Source organism: Bombus affinis, unplaced genomic scaffold, assembly GCF_024516045.1.
Source record: "Bombus affinis isolate iyBomAffi1 unplaced genomic scaffold, iyBomAffi1.2 ctg00001037.1, whole genome shotgun sequence".
NCBI classification, from domain to species: Eukaryota; Metazoa; Arthropoda; class Insecta; order Hymenoptera; family Apidae; genus Bombus; species Bombus affinis.
Genome location: NW_026109518.1, coordinates 2,501 through 15,000, shown reverse-complemented (window position 1 = coordinate 15,000; position 12,500 = coordinate 2,501). Strand labels below are relative to the sequence as shown.

At 45.0% G+C, this 12,500-nt stretch overlaps 2 non-coding genes across 2 annotated transcripts; both read left to right on the top strand.

Moving 5' to 3' along the window:
- Positions 1-6,941: 6,941 nt before the first annotated feature.
- Positions 6,942-8,864, top strand: LOC126928522 (small subunit ribosomal RNA). Its single transcript, XR_007716745.1, has one exon. It is a non-coding gene; the product is annotated as a small subunit ribosomal RNA (ribosomal RNA).
- A 2,091-nt stretch (positions 8,865-10,955) lies between these two features.
- Positions 10,956-11,110, top strand: LOC126928520 (5.8S ribosomal RNA). Its single transcript, XR_007716743.1, has one exon. It is a non-coding gene; the product is annotated as a 5.8S ribosomal RNA (ribosomal RNA).
- Positions 11,111-12,500: the final 1,390 nt, after the last annotated feature.

The following is a 12,500-nucleotide window of genomic DNA, read 5'->3' as shown; positions in this document are numbered from 1 at the left end:
TTCTTTAAATTTTTTCCACCGGACCTAGCTGACTGGGACGTTGGAACTTTGAAATTTCTCTCGCCCCGGTACGAAAAGGCCGAACGTTCCTTTCGAAATAATTCCTCAAAAAGCGTTACGAGGTATGCAAATTTTTATAGAAACCGTTATTGTTCGACGTCGTCTAGCCGAACGTAACGGTTTCTTTTTATTTTTTTAAAAAATTTTTTTCCACCGGACCTAGCTGACTGGGACGTTGGAACTTTGAAATTTCTCTCGTCCCGGTACGAAAAGGCCGAACGTTCCTTTCGAAATAATTTCTCAAAAAGCGTTACGAGGTATGGAAATTTTTATAGAAACCGTTATTGTTCGACGTCGTCTAGCCAAACGTAACGGTTTCTTTTTATTTTTTTAAAAAATTTTTTTCCACCGGACCTAGCTGACTGGGACGTTGGAACTTTGAAATTTCTCTCGTCCAGGTACGAAAAGGCCGAACGTTCCTTTCGAAATAATTCCTCAAAAAGCGTTACGAGGTATGGAAATTTTTATAGAAATCGTTATTGTTCGACGCCGTCTAGCCGAACGTAACGGTTTCTTTTTATTTTTTTTTTAAATTTTTTCCACCGGACCTAGCTGACTGGGACGTTGGCACTTTGAATTGTTTCGCACTGCTCCAAAAGTGCCGAAAGTACCGAAAGTTCCTTTCGCATTAATTCCATAATAAGCGTTATAAGGTACGTATATTCTGGCATAAATCGATATATTCTAATTAAATACATCGGGATTAAGCGTTAATTTTGTTCTTGAAACGTTCTAAAAAGTTTCGAATTGCACATTGGGACATGGAAAAATTTCCGTATCGAACACGTTTTTTCGAGTTATCTCGCTTAAAAGTGTTACAAGGTAGGAATATTTTTGCATAAATGGACGTATCTCGACGTTTTACGTCGGGATTAAGCGTTTATTTGGTCGGTGGAACGTTTTCTAGAAACGGAACTATGCGACGGGACGTTGGGACTTTGAAGAAGTTCGGCCGGTGCGAAAAGACCGAAAAGGTTTTTTCGAGTTATCTCGCTTAAAAGTGTTACAAGGTAGGAATATTTTTGCATAAATGGACGTATCTCGACGTTTTACGTCGGGATTAAGCGTTTATTTGGTCGGTGGAACGTTTTCTAGAAACGGAACTATGCGACGGGACGTTGGGACTTTGAAGAAGTTCGGCCGGTGCGAAAAGACCGAAAAGGTTTTTTCGAGTTATCTCGCTTAAAAGTGTTACAAGGTAGGAATATATTTGCATAAATGGACGTATCTCGACGTTTTACGTCGGGATTAAGCGTTTATTTGGTCGCTGGAACGTTTTCTAGAAACGGAACTATGCGACGGGACGTTGGGACTTTGAAGAAGTTCGGCCGGTGCGAAAAGACCGAAAAGGTTTTTTCGAGTTATCTCGCTTAAAAGTGTTACAAGGTAGGAATATTTTTGCATAAATGGACGTATCTCGACGTTTTACGTCGGGATTAAGCGTTTATTTGGTCGCTGGAACGTTTTCTAGAAACGGAACTATGCGACGGGACGTTGGGACTTTGAAGAAGTTCGGCCGGTGCGAAAAGACCGAAAAGGTTTTTTCGAGTTATCTCGCTTAAAAGTGTTACAAGGTAGGAATATATTTGCATAAATGGACGTATCTCGACGTTTTACGTCGGGATTAAGCGTTTATTTGGTCGCTGGAACGTTTTCTAGAAACGGAACTATGCGACGGGACGTTGGGACTTTGAAGAAGTTCGGCCGGTGCGAAAGGACCGAAAAGGTTTTTTCGAGTTATCTCGCTTAAAAGTGTTACAAGGTAGGAATATTTTTGCATAAATGGACGTATCTCGACGTTTTACGTCGGGATTAAGCGTTTATTTGGTCGCTGGAACGTTTTCTAGAAACGGAACTATGCGACGGGACGTTGGGACTTTGAAGAAGTTCGGCCGGTGCGAAAAGACCGAAAAGGTTTTTTCGAGTTATCTCGCTTAAAAGTGTTACAAGGTAGGAATATATTTGCATAAATGGACGTATCTCGACGTTTTACGTCGGGATTAAGCGTTTATTTGGTCGCTGGAACGTTTTCTAGAAACGGAACTATGCGACGGGACGTTGGGACTTTGAAGAAGTTCGGCCGGTGCGAAAAGACCGAAAAGGTTTTTTCGAGTTATCTCGCTTAAAAGTGTTACAAGGTAGGAATATTTTTGCATAAATCGACGTATCTCGACGTTTTACGTCGGGATTAAGCGTTTATGTCGTCCCCAAGACCTTCTACAAAGTTTCGATTTTTTCGTTGGGACTTTGAAAAATTTCCGTATCGAACACGTTTTTTCGAGTTATCTCGCTTAAAAGTGTTACAAGGTAGGAATATTTTTGCATAAATGGACGTATCTCGACGTTTTACGTCGGGATTAAGCGTTTATTTGGTCGCTGGAACGTTTTCTAGAAACGGAACTATGCGACGGGACGTTGGGACTTTGAAGAAGTTCGGCCGGTGCGAAAAGACCGAAAAGGTTTTTTCGAGTTATCTCGCTTAAAAGTGTTACAAGGTAGGAATATATTTGCATAAATGGACGTATCTCGACGTTTTACGTCGGGATTAAGCGTTTATTTGGTCGCTGGAACGTTTTCTAGAAACGGAACTATGCGACGGGACGTTGGGACTTTGAAGAAGTTCGGCCGGTGCGAAAGGACCGAAAAGGTTTTTTCGAGTTATCTCGCTTAAAAGTGTTACAAGGTAGGAATATTTTTGCATAAATGGACGTATCTCGACGTTTTACGTCGGGATTAAGCGTTTATTTGGTCGCTGGAACGTTTTCTAGAAACGGAACTATGCGACGGGACGTTGGGACTTTGAAGAAGTTCGGCCGGTGCGAAAAGACCGAAAAGGTTTTTTCGAGTTATCTCGCTTAAAAGTGTTACAAGGTAGGAATATATTTGCATAAATGGACGTATCTCGACGTTTTACGTCGGGATTAAGCGTTTATTTGGTCGCTGGAACGTTTTCTAGAAACGGAACTATGCGACGGGACGTTGGGACTTTGAAGAAGTTCGGCCGGTGCGAAAAGACCGAAAAGGTTTTTTCGAGTTATCTCGCTTAAAAGTGTTACAAGGTAGGAATATTTTTGCATAAATGGACGTATCTCGACGTTTTACGTCGGGATTAAGCGTTTATTTGGTCGGTGGAACGTTTTCTAGAAACGGAACTATGCGACGGGACGTTGGGACTTTGAAGAAGTTCGGCCGGTGCGAAAAGACCGAAAAGGTTTTTTCGAGTTATCTCGCTTAAAAGTGTTACAAGGTAGGAATATATTTGCATAAATGGACGTATCTCGACGTTTTACGTCGGGATTAAGCGTTTATTTGGTCGCTGGAACGTTTTCTAGAAACGGAACTATGCGACGGGACGTTGGGACTTTGAAGAAGTTCGGCCGGTGCGAAAAGACCGAAAAGGTTTTTTCGAGTTATCTCGCTTAAAAGTGTTACAAGGTAGGAATATTTTTGCATAAATGGACGTATCTCGACGTTTTACGTCGGGATTAAGCGTTTATTTGGTCGCTGGAACGTTTTCTAGAAACGGAACTATGCGACGGGACGTTGGGACTTTGAAGAAGTTCGGCCGGTGCGAAAAGACCGAAAAGGTTTTTTCGAGTTATCTCGCTTAAAAGTGTTACAAGGTAGGAATATATTTGCATAAATGGACGTATCTCGACGTTTTACGTCGGGATTAAGCGTTTATTTGGTCGCTGGAACGTTTTCTAGAAACGGAACTATGCGACGGGACGTTGGGACTTTGAAGAAGTTCGGCCGGTGCGAAAAGACCGAAAAGGTTTTTTCGAGTTATCTCGCTTAAAAGTGTTACAAGGTAGGAATATTTTTGCATAAATGGACGTATCTCGACGTTTTACGTCGGGATTAAGCGTTTATTTGGTCGGTGGAACGTTTTCTAGAAACGGAACTATGCGACGGGACGTTGGGACTTTGAAGAAGTTCGGCCGGTGCGAAAAGACCGAAAAGGTTTTTTCGAGTTATCTCGCTTAAAAGTGTTACAAGGTAGGAATATATTTGCATAAATGGACGTATCTCGACGTTTTACGTCGGGATTAAGCGTTTATTTGGTCGCTGGAACGTTTTCTAGAAACGGAACTATGCGACGGGACGTTGGGACTTTGAAGAAGTTCGGCCGGTGCGAAAAGACCGAAAAGGTTTTTTCGAGTTATCTCGCTTAAAAGTGTTACAAGGTAGGAATATATTTGCATAAATGGACGTATCTCGACGTTTTACGTCGGGATTAAGCGTTTATTTGGTCGCTGGAACGTTTTCTAGAAACGGAACTATGCGACGGGACGTTGGGACTTTGAAGAAGTTCGGCCGGTGCGAAAAGACCGAAAAGGTTTTTTCGAGTTATCTCGCTTAAAAGTGTTACAAGGTAGGAATATTTTTGCATAAATCGACGTATCTCGACGTTTTACGTCGGGATTAAGCGTTTATGTCGTCCCCAAGACCTTCTACAAAGTTTCGATTTTTTCGTTGGGACTTTGAAAAATTTCCGTATCGAACACGTTTTTTCGAGTTATCTCGCTTAAAAGTGTTACAAGGTAGGAATATTTTTGCATAAATGGACGTATCTCGACGTTTTACGTCGGGATTAAGCGTTTATTTGGTCGGTGGAACGTTTTCTAGAAACGGAACTATGCGACGGGACGTTGGGACTTTGAAGAAGTTCGGCCGGTGCGAAAAGACCGAAAAGGTTTTTTCGAGTTATCTCGCTTAAAAGTGTTACAAGGTAGGAATATATTTGCATAAATGGACGTATCTCGACGTTTTACGTCGGGATTAAGCGTTTATTTGGTCGCTGGAACGTTTTCTAGAAACGGAACTATGCGACGGGACGTTGGGACTTTGAAGAAGTTCGGCCGGTGCGAAAAGACCGAAAAGGTTTTTTCGAGTTATCTCGCTTAAAAGTGTTACAAGGTAGGAATATATTTGCATAAATGGACGTATCTCGACGTTTTACGTCGGGATTAAGCGTTTATTTGGTCGCTGGAACGTTTTCTAGAAACGGAACTATGCGACGGGACGTTGGGACTTTGAAGAAGTTCGGCCGGTGCGAAAGGACCGAAAAGGTTTTTTCGAGTTATCTCGCTTAAAAGTGTTACAAGGTAGGAATATTTTTGCATAAATGGACGTATCTCGACGTTTTACGTCGGGATTAAGCGTTTATTTGGTCGCTGGAACGTTTTCTAGAAACGGAACTATGCGACGGGACGTTGGGACTTTGAAGAAGTTCGGCCGGTGCGAAAAGACCGAAAAGGTTTTTTCGAGTTATCTCGCTTAAAAGTGTTACAAGGTAGGAATATTTTTGCATAAATCGACGTATCTCGACGTTTTACGTCGGGATTAAGCGTTTATGTCGTCCCCAAGACCTTCTACAAAGTTTCGATTTTTTCGTTGGGACTTTGAAAAATTTCCGTATCGAACACGTTTTTTCGAGTTATCTCGCTTAAAAGTGTTACAAGGTAGGAATATTTTTGCACAAATGGACGTATCTCGACGTTTTACGTCGGGATTAAGCGTTTATTTGGTCGCTGGAACGTTTTCTAGAAACGGAACTATGCGACGGGACGTTGGGACTTTGAAGAAGTTCGGCCGGTGCGAAAAGTCCGAAATGGTTATTTCGAGTTATTTCGTTAAAAAGCGTTATAAGGTATAATTTTTTTGACAGGGATCGTTATATCTCTATTAAATACAATCGGATTAAACATTTTTGTCGAATTTTTTGAAAAATTAGCTTCCGTCGGACTGATACGACTGGGATATTTTTGCAATTTTTTCGTTAATTAATGTTACAAGGTATATATCTTTTTACATATTTCGTGTTATTTTAACGTGTTTTAATCGATTATAAAGTTATTTTTCGTCCATAGTCGATAAAACTGTATGTTTACTGATGCAATTTTTCGGTGAAAAAAAAAATTAATTTTTTGGTAAAAATGCATTTATAATATGTTAATAATGCTTGTGGTAAAATATTTCGATGGTTGGATATCGCCTTTATATAGTAGTTATTGAACGTGCGAGCGACTAAGTTCCAGCGTCCCTTCCGAACGGTACGTTGCTACGGAGGTTTTGCACCATAAGCGCGCGGCCGCTAGCCCGACCGGCGCCGGCCTTCCGGCCGGCCCCTTGGTATCTATAAGAGAAGCGTCGAGCCGGACGGTTCGGTCGGAACAGCGCTGGGCGCGTGGCTATTCTACGGCCTCGGTTGAGAATTCAGTCACCGCTCCTCGAGTCTTAGTGTATTTTACGCTATTTCTCGACTGTTCCTCCGTTCTCGTACTGGTTTTTTCTCTACACTGCTGCGCCGCGGGTCGAAGTCTAGGACGTAATGACCGTTAACGTGGCAAGCTTCCCCTTAGTCGGGAAGCTGGTGACCTGTGTGCACGTATTTGACAAAAGTTGGATGCGTGTGTGCTTGTACTTACGGAGTAGCCATTCTTGCAGAGACCATCGGTTGTAAGCTATTTGTAGCTGCACGATGGTCCTTTTGGCGTTCTGTAGAGTGCGTTATCTTCTGGTAACGCGTCTCTACAGAGGTGTTGAAGCTTATAAAAGAATATTCTTACGGTATGTCCAGCATGCGTATACGTGCTTTACCGCTAAGTTATATTCTACGAGAGAAGTTGGAGGAGAAAAGTTACAAACAGAAATAATTCTGTGAAGTATGAATCTTTGTATCGATATATGATGGTGAGAGAGGAGGAGAATTAAAGTGGCTGAGTGACGTTGTTACTGAACCATGGAACGTTGCTCTCTAAGTCATATTACATATATATATAAAATGAAAAGTCTCGTCGTACGGTGCTTACGTCCCACCTACGACACAGAGAGAACTTTTAAACGAAAATGCTGGTTTTTGGGAATATATTATAAGATCCCTGGTTGATCCTGCCAGTAGTCATATGCTTGTCTCAAAGATTAAGCCATGCATGTCTCAGTACATGCCGCATTAAGGTGAAACCGCGAATGGCTCATTAAATCAGTTATGGTTTCTTAGATCATACCTACATTTACTTGGATAACTGTGGTAATTCTAGAGCTAATACATGCAAACAGATTCCGACCAGAGATGGTAGGAATGCTTTTATTAGATCAAAACCAATCGGTGGCGGATGGCTCGTCTGTCCGTCCATCGTTTGTTTTGGTGACTCTGAATAACTTTGTGCTGATCGCATGGTCATCTAGCACCGGCGACGCATCTTTCAAATGTCTGCCTTATCAACTGTCGATGGTAGGTTCTGCGCCTACCATGGTTGTAACGGGTAACGGGGAATCAGGGTTCGATTCCGGAGAGGGAGCCTGAGAAACAGCTACCACATCCAAGGAAGGCAGCAGGCGCGCAAATTACCCACTCCCGGCACGGGGAGGTAGTGACGAAAAATAACGATACGGGACTCATCCGAGGCCCCGTAATCGGAATGAGTACACTTTAAATCCTTTAACGAGGACCAATTGGAGGGCAAGTCTGGTGCCAGCAGCCGCGGTAATTCCAGCTCCAATAGCGTATATTAAAGTTGTTGCGGTTAAAAAGCTCGTAGTTGAATCTGTGTGTCACAGTGTCGGTTCACCGCTCGCGGTGTTTAACTGGCATTATGTGGTACGTCCTATCGGTGGGCTTAGCTCCTCGCGGGCGGTCCAACTAATATCCCATCGCGGTGCTCTTCACTGAGTGTCGAGGTGGGCCGATACGTTTACTTTGAACAAATTAGAGTGCTTAAAGCAGGCTACCTTCGCCTGAATACTGTGTGCATGGAATAATGGAATAGGACCTCGGTTCTATTTTGTTGGTTTTCGGAGCCCCGAGGTAATGATTAATAGGGACAGATGGGGGCATTCGTATTGCGACGTTAGAGGTGAAATTCTTGGATCGTCGCAAGACGGACAGAAGCGAAAGCATTTGCCAAAAATGTTTTCATTAATCAAGAACGAAAGTTAGAGGTTCGAAGGCGATCAGATACCGCCCTAGTTCTAACCATAAACGATGCCAGCCAGCGATCCGCCGAAGTTCCTCCGATGACTCGGCGGGCAGCTTCCGGGAAACCAAAGCTTTTGGGTTCCGGGGGAAGTATGGTTGCAAAGCTGAAACTTAAAGGAATTGACGGAAGGGCACCACCAGGAGTGGAGCCTGCGGCTTAATTTGACTCAACACGGGAAACCTCACCAGGCCCGGACACCGGAAGGATTGACAGATTGATAGCTCTTTCTTGATTCGGTGGGTGGTGGTGCATGGCCGTTCTTAGTTGGTGGAGCGATTTGTCTGGTTAATTCCGATAACGAACGAGACTCTAGCCTGCTAAATAGACGTAACTTATGGTATCTCGAAGGCCCCCGGCTTCGGTCGGTGGGTTTTTACTACCAACGTACAAACAAATCTTCTTAGAGGAACAGGCGGCTTCTAGCCGCACGAGATTGAGCAATAACAGGTCTGTGATGCCCTTAGATGTTCTGGGCCGCACGCGCGCTACACTGAAGGAATCAGCGTGTTTTCCCTGGCCGAAAGGCCCGGGTAACCCGCTGAACCTCCTTCGTGCTAGGGATTGGGGCTTGCAATTATTCCCCATGAACGAGGAATTCCCAGTAAGCGCGAGTCATAAGCTCGCGTTGATTACGTCCCTGCCCTTTGTACACACCGCCCGTCGCTACTACCGATTGAATGATTTAGTGAGGTCTTCGGACTGGTGCGCGGCCAATGTGATAAGCATTGCCGATGTTACCGGGAAGATGACCAAACTTGATCATTTAGAGGAAGTAAAAGTCGTAACAAGGTTTCCGTAGGTGAACCTGCGGAAGGATCATTAACGATATAACACAAAAACTTAAAGAATTTGACTTGAACACTTGAAAAATACGAAACTGTATAAGTCGGTAAGGAGCCGTACTCCTCCTATATCGACGAACCAAAGTATATACGACGTATCAACAAGCTATATACTTTAACAAAGAACAGTTAAATTCGCCCGGAGCGTGGCTTACTCCGTTGGCAAAATGATGAAAAGACATAAGGAGGAGACGACCCTCCAGCTACGAAACTATATGAAGAGAAGGTGGCACTCTCTCTCGATCATCGGGATGAAGAGATACATATATATATATATATATATATATATACATACATAAACGAATTCGAGGCGCCTGCGTGAGGTCGTACACAGAAAGACCCGCCGTCTGCGAATATTATGATTTTATAATAAAACTATAAATGGGAACTTGAGCTTTCGAAAATTAAACTTTGACACGAATATCGAACGAAAAATTACGAATGGAAACCACCCGTAAAGAGAAATGAGATCGAGGCGCTTGCGTGAGGCCGTATACAGAAAGACCCGCCGCCACGATCTCGTATTTTTTTTTTTGCGTCGTGGAGACCGTACAAACGAATAACAAAATCTCTAAAGTGCCTCGTGTCGGAGAGATCATGCTCGCCTATTCTCTTCTATGTTTCGTGGTCTGTGTTGCGTTTGCTCTCCTCCTAGCAACGGGACATCGAAGACTCCTCTTTGGGATCGAACGAAGCGACTAAAACGAGTCGACGAGAGCGAAAGTACGAGTAGCGAGTCGCGCATGTAGAAAGGATACCGACATATCTTCGAAGGTTCTCTTCGAAGATCCATGGATACCTTATGCGCGTCGACCTTTCGTCTCTTTCACCGCTCTCGGTCGTTCTCGAAACGTGCTTCCTACCCATAGGGCGTGTGTTCTTCGTATGTCGTTTTGTTCGAAATAACGAAACCACTTGTAACATACTCGTGGATCGGGTAACCTAGAACGAAAACGCATTGCGTGGATGTTGGCCCGCTATGATAATGATGATGATGACGATGACTATGATGACGATGCGTAGCAACGATTCGTAACTAGTCTAGCCGAAGTTGGTTCAGAGGGGACCGCAGGCTGTCTACCCTCGATGTCGTGAGTCGGACACCCGTGCCGTCGCTAGAGTTTTTTCAAAGCTCGGCTTCTGGATATTGGGAAGAAAGACCGCTCGAGGACGACGGCTGCGCGTGCGTCCCATCGAATTTTTTTTTTTTATACCACCTGAACGACTAAAGTTTCGTCTAGTTCGTCGCATATAACCCGTTCAGAGGGGACCGCAGGCTGTCTATCCTCGTTGTCGTGAGTCGGACACCCGTGCCGTCGCTGAAGTTTTTTCAAAGCTCGGCTTCTGGATATTGGGAAGAAAGACCGCGCGAGGTAGATGGATGCGAGTCCCATCGAATTTTTTTATTTTTTAAAAAAAACAATCACCTGAACGGAGATGTGTTCTCTTTCGTCGATTTTTCACGCTTTGAGTCGTCGCGATCGCCATCCGTTCGGAGGAGATCGCCGACTTCGAAGCCTCGATGTCGTGAGTCGGACACCCGTGCCGTCGCTAGAGTTTTTTCAAAGCTCGGCTTCTGGATATTGGGAGGAAAGACCGCTCGAGGCCGAGGGTCGCGCGAGTCCCATCGAATCTTTACATCACCCGAACGATGGAGGCGCACGCTCTTTTTCTTGAATAATTGGACGAGAGGAATGCATATCGTATTATATATACACACACACACATATATATATATATATGGGCTAGCCACCGTGCGTATTTCTTCGCGAGATCGTGTGCTGCACAGAGGATTCAGAATCGGGTGTTATATCCCCGTCGTTTCCTGACGAACGGAGCTTCGATCTCGATGGTTGTTATATATCATAATGTACTTTTCGCCCGGCCGGCGGACGCGCGTATCTTCGCGCGTTCGTCGGATTTCATTTTCGAACGTTTTCGTGTCGTCGATCTTCCGGCGACTTCTGCGCGTCCGATTCCCGTTGGTCGGTCGTGTCGGATCTCGGCTTCGCTCGAACCGAGTATTAAGAGTACATGGAGTACAAGAGTTTTAAAAAATATATGAAAAGATTACCCTGAACGGTGGATCACTTGGCTCGTGGGTCGATGAAGAACGCAGCTAATTGCGCGTCAACGTGTGAACTGCAGGACACATGAACATCGACATTTCGAACGCACATTGCGGTCCACGGATACAATTCCTGGACCACGCCTGGCTGAGGGTTGCTCACGTAAACCTAAGACTGCTTGCGTTGCGTGTCGTTCCTCTCTATCTGTCTCTCTCTGTCCCTTGGTGCCTTCGACAACCCGCCGTCGTTCTTACGATACGTAGAACGTTTCAGAGTCGGAGGAAGCGCACGAAGAAGGATACGAACAAGAGCGGACGCGAGAGAACGTACGCGACGTACGAGCGATTGTTGGACGCTCGTCGGCGTTCGTCGCGGTCGTGTCGAGACCGTGCAATTCGTACGCATGCTCGATATATAAACTATCGTGTTCACGGGAGACACTACGAAACTCTACCTCTGTCTCTCTCTGTCCCTTGGTGCCTTCGACAACCCGCCGTCGTTCTTACGATACGTAGAACGTTTCAGAGTCGGAGGAAGCGCACGAAGAAGGATACGAATAAGAGCGGAGAGAACCGTCACGGACCTGCGTGAGTGCTAGCGGCGTCGTGAGTCGTCCTTTCGTACGACCGCCCGCTTATGCACCGCTTCGTGTCGGTTATCGAATATATTATATATATATATATATATATATATATATACGTAGTGTTGTCCTCGTGACCGATTTTTTTTTCATATCAGCAGATTTGCATACGTTTGCAGGTTTTCGATGAGCACGATGTCCGCGCCCCCGACGTCGTCTTAAATGAATATTATTTTGGCGAGACTGAGAGAAAGCAAATATGGGAACTCGGTCGAGAGAGGAGAGAAGGAGAACAGCCTCAGATAAAAGTAAACTTGGTAACGGTGCGGAATTTTGCCGTACAACCGTCTTTTCTTAAGACGTTTTACTCGAATAGCCCCAGGGATCTAATGCCCACTCCGTCTCTTCGTGCGTAGAGATATACTCTGCGCGAGCGACTGACAACGACGAGGACCGTCGCATCGATGGGTCGTCGTTGCGTTTAACATACTCTGTGCTTGTAATTTATCCCCGAAAGAGAGCCGTAGATCCGGGAACGCACACGTGATTTCTTCGAGCGCTGATGACTTAGGGAGATGATCCCCAGGCGTTGCGCGGAGATCGGAGAGTACGCGTTACTTGTATCGGGACGAATTTTCCCCGTCGTTCGCGTATCTCTCTGCCCGCCGGCCCTGGCCCAAAGCCACGTTCGTCGGAAATCGTAGAAATCGTGTGCGAACTAGCGCGTGTCTATGATCGGCTACGGGTGTTTTACCAAGCTCGAGGTGTTGCGCAACGTTTCCGTACCTGACGAAGATGCGCACGAGAGTCCGTTACAAAGTCGTTGGATGGTCGTCGTCGTCATGCCAGAGAGAATCTCTGGACACGTACAGGAGAAGAGATCGTAGACGAGGAAGAAGACGATCCCCTTTGGCGAGGCTGGAGTGAAACTTTGATTTAATTAAAGACGAGGTATACACGCGCGTAC